The sequence below is a fragment of the Armigeres subalbatus genome, chromosome 3 (assembly GCF_024139115.2).
Source record: "Armigeres subalbatus isolate Guangzhou_Male chromosome 3, GZ_Asu_2, whole genome shotgun sequence".
NCBI classification, from domain to species: domain Eukaryota; kingdom Metazoa; phylum Arthropoda; class Insecta; order Diptera; family Culicidae; genus Armigeres; species Armigeres subalbatus.
This window is the reverse complement of record NC_085141.1, coordinates 103,929,612-103,943,276: the sequence shown is the minus strand read 5'-3', so window position 1 is coordinate 103,943,276 and position 13,665 is coordinate 103,929,612. Positions and strand designations below refer to the sequence as shown.

General features: G+C 41.4%; 1 protein-coding gene across 5 annotated transcripts in view; it reads right to left on the bottom strand.

The window, feature by feature from the left end:
* The window catches only part of LOC134224766 (pyrokinin-1 receptor), a 680,810-nt gene that overhangs the window by 268,909 nt on the left and 398,236 nt on the right, over window positions 1-13,665 (bottom strand). The window lies entirely within an intron of this gene.

The window sequence follows — 13,665 nt, the reverse complement described above, 5'->3', positions numbered from 1 at the left end:
ACTATATTTTCATGCAAGCTTATTCAAAACTAATTTAAACACGTTTTTTATTGGCCACGTGATCTAAAATTTCTGGAAGATTGGTGATTTTGAGATTTCCAGAAATTCCTTCAAAGTTTCCACCAGGATTTCCACCGTCACTTCGGAAGTTTCTCACGGAATTCTCGTGAAAATTTCTCCAGTAATTTCTATGGAATTCCTTCTAAAAATTTTGAGAAGTCCGGAAATTCCTCTAGCAGTTATCCCAAAGATTTCCTCTGCAGTTAGTTCAATAATTAGTTTGGCAACTCCATTAAAACTTTTCACGAATACTCCCCAGAAATTCCACCAAAAGTTTCTTAAGAAATTGCTCTTTTTCCCCTTTAGTTGCTTCAGAAACTCTTCCTAAATTATTTCGACAGATATTCATTTAGAACTTGAACTGGTTATACCCCTACATTTTTCTCCAAGAATCCCTCCGTTAATTATTCTCTGAATTACTCGCACGGAAGCTTGCTTGGAAGAAAATCTTGCCGGAAGTCTCCTATAAAATCTCCAGGTACTCCCCATGAAATTTCTCCAGCATGTCACAAATAAAACCCATTAGGATTTTTTTTCCAGGAAATTCCTAGAAGGAAAATATTCTAAACAAATAGCCATGAAAATTATGTTAAGAATTTTACAGAAATTTCTCTAGAAATCTCTTTAAAAATTTAATTGGGAATTTCTCCCAAAAACCTTTTCGAACTTTCCCTAGAAATTCCTTAAAGCGCTCTCCTAAAAATTCCTCCCGGAGCAGCTCCGGTAAATTACTCTTTCAGGAAGAATTCATGATGGATTTTTTTAAAAGAAATATCCGAGTTTCAGAAAGATTTCTAGAATCAATTCCTGGAGGATTCCTTGGAGAAATCAGCAAAGGAATTCCTGGTATTTGAATTTTGGATAAATTTTTGATAGAGTTTCGGATAGATTCTCCGAAAGACTCCGAGAGAATTTTTCGAAGGATTACCTAAAAAAGCTTATAAAGAAATTTCAGAAGAAATTTTAAAAGTAGAAGTAATTTGGTAATTTGGTAATTTTCCAAATATATTTCAAAGGAAATTAAAAAAAATCAGACCGAATAACCTTCAGGGACGGGAATGGTTGACATTTCTTTTTACCATTCATTCTTCCATGCAAAAAAAACAAAACCACGGCAGCCGCAGCAGCAGCCACGCCAAGCAGACGACAGTCAGCACATGCTTTTTACTATTTTCTCTCCCCACGATTAATGTTTTCGTACAATAATTTCACAACGTATAACCGTTTTTGGTGGGAAAAATTCATTTCATTACTCCTTGCTCATTTTAGAGATAAGAACGAATAAATCAGTACCTACGGATAGCACTTCTTCTAGGATTTGCGCCACAGGTAATTAAACTCGATTCTGTGCTGTTTGCGCTGCGCCCGAGATGAAACAAAATATCTCATTCAAATGCTGACCGCACGTCGGCATGACTCTAACGTAGCAGCAACCAAACAGTTTACTTCACGGGCAAAAAAAAAAAAATGTCACGATGTCGCGTAATTTTTTTTTGCAAACTGTTTCGGCTTGTTTGGTGCATGAAATTTGACTGGATAAAATGTAAATATTCGCATAATCAGAGTGTTTTAACGTACATTTCTCAACACTGTACCTAAGTAAGTGCCTTTTCAAGTAGTTCAGTTTTCAAGTAGGAGCAATTCCAAATATTCCTGCAAAACAATTATTATTCTATTTTCTTGAAAATTTAGTGTTTGGTGCATGTATATAGCAAACAATTTATGTTTAGCCGAGCATATGGTGTATAGCAAGTGTAGAATATACGATTATAAACTGTATGAATAAATCAATTAAAAGCTGAACCGTTGTAAAAAACAGAAAAAAACAGAAACTAGGGAATTATGGGAATCACACATCAGCATTTCGCAAGACAAGAAGAATCATGACATCTAGTAAGGATTACGGAGATATTCTCCACATATCTGAAGTCTTTCCATGCAATAAAATTATTTTGATTTGCAGGAGCTGGGAAAATCCGATTTTGATTCTCCCATAGGTTTCTCTCACAACAACAGAGTGGCCAATTTCCCCAGAATCATATCTGGATGTCACAATTCCACTCGTCTTTCAAAATGCTGAAGTTTGATACCCATATTCCATATCCATAGTATGTGATATTTTGAAATTGTCCGATTTTGGTGCCCCCGAAGGCGTCCCCAAGGGCCTCGGAACTGGCTCCAGGGTGGCCAATATCTTATCTGGATGTCATAATTCCATTCATCCTCCAAAATGCTGAAGTTTGATACCCATATTGCCATAGTTTGTGATGTTTTGAAATTGGTCGATTTTGGTGCCCCCGGAGGTTTCCCCAAGGGCCTCGGAACTGGCCCCCGGGGTGGCCAATATCATATGTGGATGTCATAATTCCACTCGTCTTCCAAATTCTGAAGTTTGATACCCATATTGCCATAGTTTGTAATGTTTTGAAATTGGCCGATTTTGGTGACCCCGAAGGCTTCTCCAAGGGCCTCGGAACTGGCTCCAGAGTGGCCAATATCTTATCTATATGTCATAATTCCATTCGTCTTTCAAAATGTTGAAGTTTGATACCCATATTGCCATAGTTTATGATATTTTGAAATTGGCCATTTTTTGTGCCCCGGGAGGCGTCCTCGGTCTGTGCCCCGGGAGGCCTCGGAACTGGCCCGAAGGTGGCCAATATCATATTTGGGAGACATAATCTTACTCGTCTTCCAAAATGCTGAAGTTTGATACCCATATTGCCATAGTTTGTGATGTTTTGAAATTGTCCGATTTTGGGGCAGCCCAAAAATTGTCCATTAAAACAGATGAAGTTATCCTTAAACAATTGAAAAATGCTCCTTAAAAAAACTAATCATTTTTCCTTAAATTATTGAACAAATTACCTTGAAATATATAAAATGCTCCATAAACATTTGAAAAGTGTACCGTAAAAACGAAAAAAATGTACCGTAAACAATTGAAAATGCTCCTTAGAAAATTTTGTAAGCGCAGATTTCGACAATTTCGAGTTCCTAATACCGTGGGTGGTTTTAAGAGATATTCAAGTTTCAAGATAAAAATTGTCGCTGTCGTGGCTGTCCGGAACATCTTTTGCTGGCGAGGATAGGGTGCTAAATGTCAATGAAGGAAAAATACATACAATTTGACAGTTCGCTACCCAACATGTTTCGGACAGCAGAACAAAGGGAACCGAAGCGACAATATTGATCTTGTAACTAAGATATCTTTTGTGGTTGTGCAGGGAAATTGATGAATAAACCTATTAGCATTAAAAATATGCAATGTTATTTTAATGAAATTCGTATCGTCAAGCATGTTTATGCGATGTGCAGTTGTATGGGACGTCTGTTTGTCTATGATCAGTCTGGTGCACAATTTCTTCAACAATGCTTTGAATTGCTTGTAGGCTAAGATTACATTTTGTATAAGTTTATGGAGGATTTCATTTTTTTTACGGAGCACTGTTTTCAGTTTAAGGAGCATTTTTTCAGGTTAAGGAGCATTTTTTATTGGTTTAAGGAGTATTTCTTCTTTTTAGGGAGCATTTTCCTTAGTTTTCGGAGCATTTTTCTGTTGAATAGGGTTACCAAGCAAAACAATCAGCTTCATACTCCAGGGGCTATACAATGGTGCATAAGATTCTACTTTATGACAGCCAATTACTTTTATTTACAGCCAAGGTACTTTTTCAACTATTCCACAATAATTCTCATATCAATATACTGCGCAATTATCATTAGTTAAATAGCAAATCTTTGTTTTTCTAAGGAGCATTTTCAATTGTTTATGGTACATTTTTTTCGTTTCTACGGTACACTTTTCAAATGTTTACGGAGCATTTTATATATTCCAAGGTAATTTGTTCAATGATTTGAGGAAAAATGATCAGATTATTTAAGGAGCATTTTTCAGTTGTTTAAGGATAATCATGATTGTTTCATGATGCATTTACCATTTTCCCCGATTTTGGTGCCCCCGGAAGATTCCCCAAGGGCCACGAAACTGGATCCAGAGTGCGAGGTAAACCGGCCCAGGGCCGAAAACCTCACTAATAAAGATAATAATAATAATGGATCCAGAGTCGCCAATATCATGTCTGGATGTAATAATTCCCCTCGTCTTCCAAAATGCATAATCCTACTACCGGACTCTATTGCTTCATGTTCAAATGTGACTAAGTTCCTGTTACATGAGTAAAGACATCATCCAGAATAGTAATATTTTTCACGTGCTTTAAGTTGTAAATATTAAAAATTGTTGTTGTTCTAGCTTGTTTGACTCTCCAGCTAAATTTTTTACATCCTAAACCAAATTCCTACATTTTTCAATATCCTCTTCAATTTTTGTTTCTGCTAATTTCTGTGGCTTTCTCAGAAAAAAAAACAATTAAATTGATGTAAGTGTAACAAAACAGGTGTGAAGAATTTTTATTCAACTTTAAATTTTGTATAAAGTTTATCACATGAAGATCTGATATTCCTTATCGTTAGTCGCCTTTTCAATAGCTTTCTTTTGAACTTAATAAGATGAAGGAGGGACCTCTGCAAGTAGTGTCGTTTTATGAAGTGTCCGGTATTGGGAAGTGTTCAGCGCTGGGGGATCTCCCCCTAAATAGTTAATGATCCGCCTCAAGAAACGGTAATTTCCATACAATTTTCAAACTGCTCGTACTCAGTAAAATTATAACCAATTCAGTTCAGTTGAAAATTTAGGAGGATCACCAAAACAGCAAATGTTATCGTTCAAGCATAGGGGAGCGCAAAAGTCAAAATTTCAATCACTCTAGGCTTTAACCAAAATAATTATCTTATGATCTGTTTTACGTAGTTTACGTCGGGCGGTTGTATCTTGTATACAACCCTTCTGATTTTTACAAACGACACATAATCAAGCCTAACAAAACTATTATGAGAATTTTTATGAACGATAAAAAAAATAAAATTTCTTCACCAGTTATTGCTTCCATTGGTATGCAAATATCACCACTTTGTTCAATTGGGTGAAAGTGCCGTGTAAGAGTGCTCTTGCAGGAGCCTTCAAATTTCTCGGCTTTGCGCCAGACGGCCTTAGCTGTCTGCCGAGAACTACGGTTCGATTTGCCCGGCTAGCAAGTTTTAACTCCACTGCAAGTCCACACTTCAATTCGCTGTCCAAACCCTTCTTAAAGTCCCAACCCATGCGTTCCAATTCCCAACTTATTTCAGTTCCTTTCCTTAAAATTGCAAAAAGATATCTAGCAAGAGTTTAAAACAAACGTCGTGAGTTTATTAGGCAAAAAGCAAACTAAAAGCTCATTTAATTTCATCTTGCTTTAAGATCCAGAACAAAATTTGTAAAATTTTCCAAAGTCGTTTCTTAGTTTATTGCTAGTTTCATGCCTACATTCTATCCTTTCGTGGCGTCACGGTTCTCTAAATTCAACTTTCGATAGTCAGTCTCAGTACAAATGCTCTCTTCTTTCCCTCACAATTTAGTTCTCTAATTTACACTACTTCACTCTTCACTGTCAATTAGTATGCGTCCACGGGGAAGGTCATTTGGCCGAAAGCCATTTGGCCGAATGCCATTAGGTCGAAACCCATCTGGCCGAAAGCCATTTGGCCGAAAGGGTAGTTTGGCCCAAAGGGTCGTTTGGCCGAATGGGTCATAAGGCCAAAAGGGTCATTAGGCCGGAAGGTTCATTTGGCCGAAAGGGTCGTTTGACCGAAAGGGTCGTTTTGCCAAAAGGGTCATTAGGCCGAATAGGTCATTTGGCCGAAAGGGTCGTGTGGAGGAATGGCCGAATAGTACATTTGGCCGAATAGGTCATTTAGCCGAATAATTTATTGAAAAGTGAGAAATTAGGAATGAGAAGAGAGACGTCTCACTCCTCATTTGTTACTTCTCACTGTGAAAAGTGAGTAGTGCGAAGATGGTAATGACCCATTCGGCCAAACGACCCTTTCGGCCAAATGACCCATTCAGCCAACTGACCCATTCGGTCAAATGACCCATTCGGTCCCATTCGGCCAAATGACCCATTCAGCCAAATGACCCATTCGGCCAAACGACCCTTTCGGCCAAAAAACCCTTTCAGGAAAACAACCATTTCGACCTAATGGTCTGTTCGGCCAAATGGTACATTCGGCCAAACAACTTTCGGCCTAGTGGCATTCGGCCAAATTATCCTTCCCCTTACTTATCACTGTCCACCGGGACCCAGTTGCTGAGCATTAGGAGTGTGATGGGTAAAATTCGATCGGGACGAGCGGCACATGCAATCGATTCCAGATCGGCAAGGTTTTTTCCGTGATAGAGGCGACGTTTTTGTATGGGCGGTTGGTATGCCAACCTCAGAATCTTATGGGGGAAGCGATTTTTAAGCTGGTTGGCTGACCCTATTGGAAGCTAGTGGTACGTGAGTCGGAGACGATTTCGCTGGCGTGGCGGTCTTTCTCCCACTAGAACTCTCGCTAGGTTAACCACCGGAATGACTGTAGGTGAGATTCGCGAGGCCGAGCTTTTCACCTATGGCCAACGCACTCTAGATAGCCCAGAGTGGCGCGCAGCCACGAGGCGATAGACACACCTAGGCGAACCGTCCGAGTTTCCTTCCAGTCCAGACCTAACCTCCCAATATCCTAATATTGACACACCTCCGACACGTGAAATCTTATTTTCTTCTCAAAACCTTTTGTTTCCTCTTCCTCCGCTTACTTTAGCTTTGTCTTCCTACTATTAATTTTATAAATGAATGGTACATTCTATTATAATAAGAGAATTTAGACTCACGATGATCAAAGTGTTTTTAACGCTTTTTGTTCATCTTGGAATCATCTACTTGGAAACCAGTCTGGAAAACTAATATTAGAAGGTTAATCACTAGTTACAAAACCTTTATTTTTTTTCTTAATTCTCTCTTTAGAAATTTTAGGTAACTTTTCACTTTTAACACTTAACGTTTTATAACTGATCTTCTCGGCAGTCTAGCAGGAAAAGAACGAATTTCCCCTGGTACTCTACGAGGTACCTTGATGCAGTACTGGATTAGATCTATTTCAGAATTCCAGAAATTCGTTTTTACTGACTTTGGTTGACGTAATAATACCCACCCAACTAATGTTCTTGAGCAAAACAGATTTGATTCGAGCACTATTAGCTACAGTTAGGCTACATATCGCTCAATTTAAAATGATCGTTGATTCCTTTTTTCAACATTGAAATTTGTTTTCTTATCGAAACGAATTAAGTTCGTTTCAGCCGAAAACCGACCACCTTTCCCCACTGTTTTAGTTCCATGCTAGTTGCAGTTGTGGGTATTCCTAGTAACATTTTGTTTTCATACTGGTTTTATAACACTCTTGTAGAGTAAATTATGGTATTCAAGAGCGTTATAAAACTTAAAATGTTACTTGGGATGTCACCATCCAATGATTTCGATTTATAGACTTTATCGTAAATGAGAATAAATCCTGCATCGTTAGGAACCTCTGCCGACAAATCACGCCACGTTGCGCGCCAAGCTTCATACAGGTGTGTGTAGGAAATGCTTGGTAAGCAATTTTAAATTATAAAAGAGTCAGCGCCACGTGGCTCGTCCTCTTTGTTCTGTTAGCAGTAAGTAGTGTCAGGTAGTTTGATTTGTTGGTTAGGTTACAAATAGATAGTGTAAAAGTGATAATAAAGTTTTTTAAAAATTATATCCGGATGACAACATTCTTATTTATTTATTCAGACTAAGGCCGAAGAGGCCTGTGCGGTATATAAGAGTCTTCTCCATTCGGCTCGGTCCATGGCTACACGTCGCCAACCACGCAGTCTACGGAGGGTTCGCAAGTCATCTTCCACCTGATTGATCCACCTTGCCCGCTGCGCACCTCGCCTTCTTGTGCCCGTCGGATCGTTGTCGAGAACCATTTTCACCGGGTTACTGTCCGATATTCTGGCTACGTGCCCGGCTCACCGCAGTCGTCCGATTTTTGCGGTGGGAACGATGGATGGTTCTCCCAACAGCTGGTGTAACTGGTTCATTCGCCTCCTTCACGTACCGTCCGCCATCTGCACCCCACCATAGATGGTACGCAGCACTTTCCTTTCGAAAACTCCCAGTGCGCGTTGGTCCTCCACGAGCATCGTCCAAGTCTCGTGTCCGTAGAGGACTACCGGTCTAATGAGCGTTTTGTAGATTGTCAGTTTGGTACGGCGGCGAACGCTATTCGATCGGAGCGTCTTGCGAAGCCCAAAGTATGTACGATTTTCAGCCACTCTCCGAATTTCTCTGCTGGTATCATTTTCGGCAGTCACCAGTGAGCCCAAGTACACAAATTCTTCTACCACCTCGATTTCGTCACCACCGATGCAAACTCGCGGTGGGTGGCTCACATTGTCTTCTATTGAACCTCTTCCTATCATGTACTTCGTCTTCGACGTGTTGATGACTAGTCCGATCCGCTTGGCTTCCCTCTTCAGTCTGATGTAGGCTTCCTCCATCTTCTCAAAGTTACGTACCATAATATCTATGTCGTCGGCGAAGCCAAATATCAGGACGGACTTATTGAAAATTGTACCACTCGTGTCAATCCCTGCTCTTCGTATTACCCCTTCCAAAACGATGTTAAATAACAGACACGAAAGACCATCACCTTGCCGTAACCCTCTGCGGGTTTCGAAGGGACTCGAGAATGCCCCTGAAACTCGAACTACGCACATCGCCCGATCCATCGTCGCTTTGATCAACCGTGTCAGTTTATCCGAAAATACGTGTTCGTGCATTAGCTGCCATAGCTGGTCCCGATCGATTGTATTATATGCGGCTTTGAAGTCGATGAATAGATGATGTGTGGGCACGTTGTATTCGTGGCATTTCTGCAGTACTTGGCGAATGGCGAACACCTGGTCCGTGGTGGAGCGTTCGCCCATAAAACCCGCCTGGTACTGCCCCACGAACTCCCTTGTAATTGGTGCTAGTCGACGGCATAAAATTTGGGAGAGTACCTTGTAGGCGGCGTTCAGCAATGTGATTGCGCGGTAGTTGCTACAATCTAGCTTATCGCCCTTTTTGTAGATGGGACACACGACACCTCCCATCCACTCCTGCGGCAAAACTTCCTCCTCCCAAATCTTGGTAATGACCCAGTGCAGCGCTCTGGCCAGTGCCTCACCACCGTGTTTGAATAGCTCTCCTGGTAGTTGGTCAACCCCAGGGGCTTTGTTGTTCTTCAGCCGGCCAATCTCCTCCTGGATTTTCTGGAGATCCGGAGCCGGTAGAATTATGTCCTGTGCGCGTTCCCCCAGGTCCATCACTATACCGCCATCTTCGTCTGCCACATCGCCATTCAGGTGTTCTTCGTAGTGCTGCCGCCACCTTTGGATCACCTCACGCTCGTTGGTAAGATAGTTCCCGTTTATGTCGTTACACATATCAGGCTGTGGCACGTGGCCCTTACGTGAACGGTTTAACTTCTCATAGAACTTTCGTGTGTTATTAGCGCGGTACAGTTGCTCCGTCTCTTCACGGTCTCGATCTTCCTGCTGACGCTTTTTTCTCCGGAAAATCAAGGTTTGTCTGTTCCGCGCTTGTTTATATCGTGCCTCGTTCGCCCTCGTGCGGTGTTGCAGCAATCTCGCCCATGCTGCATTCTTCTCTTCTACTAACTGCTCACATTCGCCATCATACCAGTCGTTTCTCTGATCCGGGGGCACCGTGTCAAGTGCAGCGGTTGCGGTGCTACCAATGGCGGATCGAATATTTCTCCAGCCATCTTCAAGAGACGCTGCGCCTAGCTGCTTTTCCGTTGGAAGTGCCACTTCCAGCTGCTGCGCGTATTCTTGGGCTAGTCTATCGTCTTGTAGCCGCCCAATGTTAAGCCGCGGCGGACGACTCCGACGCGTGTTGTATACCGTCGAGAGTTTTGAGCGTAGGCATACTGCAACGAGGTAGTGGTCGGATTCAATATTCGCACTGCGGTAAGTGCGGACGTTCGTGATGTCGGAGAAGAATTTACCGTCGATTAGAACATGGTCGATTTGGTTTTCCGTTTCTAGGTTAGGTGATTTCCATGTGGCCTTGTGGATATTTTTGCGGGGAAATAAGGTGCTTCGGACTACCATTCCGCGGGAGGCTGCGAAGTTTATGCATCGTTGGCCGTTGTCATTCGATACGGTGTGCAGACTATCCGGTACGATGACCGGTCTATACATTTCCTCCCTTCCTACCTGCGCGTTCATGTCACCGATGACGATTTTGACGTCCCGCAGTGGGCATCCATCGTATGTCTGCTCCAGCTGTGCGTAGAACGCTTCTTTCTCGTCGTCGGGTCTCCCTTCGTGTGGGCAGTGCACGTTGATGATGCTATAGTTGAAGAAACGGCCTTTAATTCTCAGCTTGCTCATCCTTGCGTTGATTGGCTGCCACCCAATCACGCGTTGGCGCATCTTACCCAGGACTATGAAGCCGGTTCCCAGCTCGTTGGTGGTGCCACAGCTTTAGTAGAAGGTAGCCGCTCGATGCCCGTTTTTCCACACTTTCTGTCCTGTCCAGCAAATCTCCTGCAGCGCCACGACGTCGAAGTTGCGGGGATGTAATTCATCGTAGATCATCCTGTCGCAACCTGCGAAACCTAGCGACTTGCAGTTCCATGTTCCAAGCTTCCAATCGTGATCCTTTATTCGTCGCCTAGATTATATCGAGTCGCATTATCTCTTATATAGTTCGTAATTATTGGTTTTCCAGGCGGCTTATTGGGCCTGCGCAAACCTCCTGTCTCGTCAGAGGGCCGTCGTGTCAGGGCTGTTTAGCGTCCCACCTAACACTTGGACTTGGGCTTGACAACATTCCTTACTCATAATTCAAACGTAAGTAAATTACATTTCATATGAACTTAGTTGAAAATTTCCGATAGGAGCTAAACTTAACAAATTCAAAAGTCATTTAAAAAATGTACGAAATCCATTAACCTACTGCTCTAATTGTACTTCGCGTGATAAAAAAATATTCGGCTTCGTGGCCAATTTTTACACGGCAGCACGCTGATTAATTTTTGACGTCGGTGGCGTGGTAAGAAAATTGTCGGCGGCGGTGCGCACTGGTAAAAAATTTTCACTGCAATGTGAGAAGGTGTTACCCACTCCAAATACGATTTGGAACGAAATGCGTTAATATCAGATGCCTTCAGGCTTTTCGAATGGAAACAAATTTATTTCCATAATTTGTATAGCATTTTCAATTAAACTAAGTTGCAACCACTTCTGTTATTAAGGCCATTAAGGAAATTTCGTTTCACTCATGGAAAAAATGATAATTTGATACGCTCCACCGATTTCGCCATAGCCCTTGGGGTAGCGGTGCCACCACATCACGATACTGCTACTGTTGAACCTTTAAATTTGAAATTTAGCGTCCGCTTTCATTGACCGAAGCAATATACTGAACCTGAAAATAAATCCAACTCCCCATGTCGGTGCAAACTTTAGGGTATGAACCTTGATTGTCGTTCCGGAAGAAAGAAATCAGGAAGCCAACAGTTGTCCCGGGTGATACGGGACATTAAACAAAAATGAAACAAACAAATTTATCCCTCATCAGAATAAGTTACCCTTGTCCTCGTGGGGCATACTGACTGAAATCTAATTTTGTATCCTGTGTGGAAATAAGAACAAGTTCACCTTCATTTTAAGTTGTGTCTCAGAGGACAGACGTTCAAGGTTGAGCCAACGTTCTTGTGTAATGCAAATTCATTGCAAATGTTTGCGTCGCACATCGGCTTTGGTATGTTGCGTCAGGCAGAGCCGACTGATTTAACGGCAACATCCCCGACAGTTAAGGGCGAATATAAAAAAAACTCCCCATAGACATAAATAAAGGGATTTCGCGATAACAGCGTTAGCCCCCTGTCGCTACTTGGTTATAATCTAAGTAATAATCCAAAAATGCATCCGTTTCTTGGCAGTGGATGAGTCTGCAATGCTCGTAAAATTGCATAAACAAATTCGATGTTTCAAATGCTAATACATATTGATAATAACAGGTCAAATGGTGTTATTTGTAATAGCCGAACTGAACCAAAAAGCACACAATGATACATTGTTTTCTTCGAATGGAATTCGTTCAGTTTAAATTGATTAGGACGAAATAAATAACGAACATCATGTCAATACGTCGAACTAATTCGATTGGTCTATGAAACATGACCCTTGGAAAAACGAAAGCAGGCACCATCATCAGGGACGGCAAAGATGGTGATAAAAATCCAATTCGATGAGCATGATTTGTTTTAGGACATCTTTCGCTATTGGATCATTTTTATTGTCTCTCCATGGCCCCTTCATCGCCCATCGTGACCGGTGTTTCATCATCTCTGCTTGACGTTCAGCTGCCAACAGAAAGACCAGACTGAAAATAATCTGAGAAGATGGAAGAAAATGGCCCAATTGCGGCTGTCTCCATGTGGTTCTTTTCAAAATTATAAAAACGAGGATATCAATTAAAACAGCTCATAGTATGGAGAAACCAATTTAATAACATTCATAACGCGTATAAGTTATAAATTTGTGGGCTGTATTCGGTTGAATTTGAATCCAGCTGTAAGTAGCATTCGTTATCAGAACTGCCAATACATTGTGGTTTGTGCTTCAACCTGAAATTAATTAAAAGCTGTTTCCTCTTTCCCCTTAGACTTGTACATGGCGTTTACAAATACCTCAATCCCAATTGAATCAAAGTTATCCGATTGAAGCCATAATTTGGTCTTCATCACTAGAAGAATGTAGTACCTAATTCCGTCCCTAATTCAAGTTGTTCGTGACGATGTTTTCTTTTTGGCATTGCGCTTCGCAGTCAGTCAAACGGATTGAAGTGTCGAAGAACATAACAAGCAGTAAGCATATCATGACAGTCTAATTTGTATGCATGAGACGAGCTGGCAAGCCAACGCATAATCAGGAATACGGAAATCGGGATTTTCACGTAGATGAAAAACTATTCAGGAGCAAGAGCGAACATTCCCTCAACCTGTGAGTTACGATTTCCAATATAGGAAGCCATGGCGGTGTGTAGGCAGACGCTTAGCTGATAACGTGGATATTTTTGAAAGAACGATTGATGTGGTTGATGAACAGTTTCCATGTTGCGGTAGAAAAAATTGGATCTCGGAAAAAACGGTTGACGACGATGTGTCTGCTGTATGGAGGAAACGTACGCGGTAGAGCTCACATCTGGAGCAAATGAATATAATATATTGGTAAACACAATTTCGATGCAGGAAAAGTAGAACCAGCGCAGCGTAGGCAATTATAGATTGTGGATGAGAAAATGTAACTAGTGTTGGCAAAAACCAACACATGTAGGAACAAAATCCAACGCACGAAGAGACACATGTCAGAACTTCACATAATCGCATGCTTGTTTTTGTCAAAGCCAATGAATTAGTGTTCTTCTATTATAGCAAATATTAATCTTACATATAATGTTGGATTAAAGCGATTTCCATTATTGTACGGCACGATTGTGCATAAACAACTTAATGCTTTCCCGTAGATTGGCAAACAAGTTTTCATGAGAGTGATTGAGATTTGCAAATGGCACAAATAGTGAGCACATAAAGTGATTGATCGTCTAGCTTTTCCTGTTCAACATAATTTTC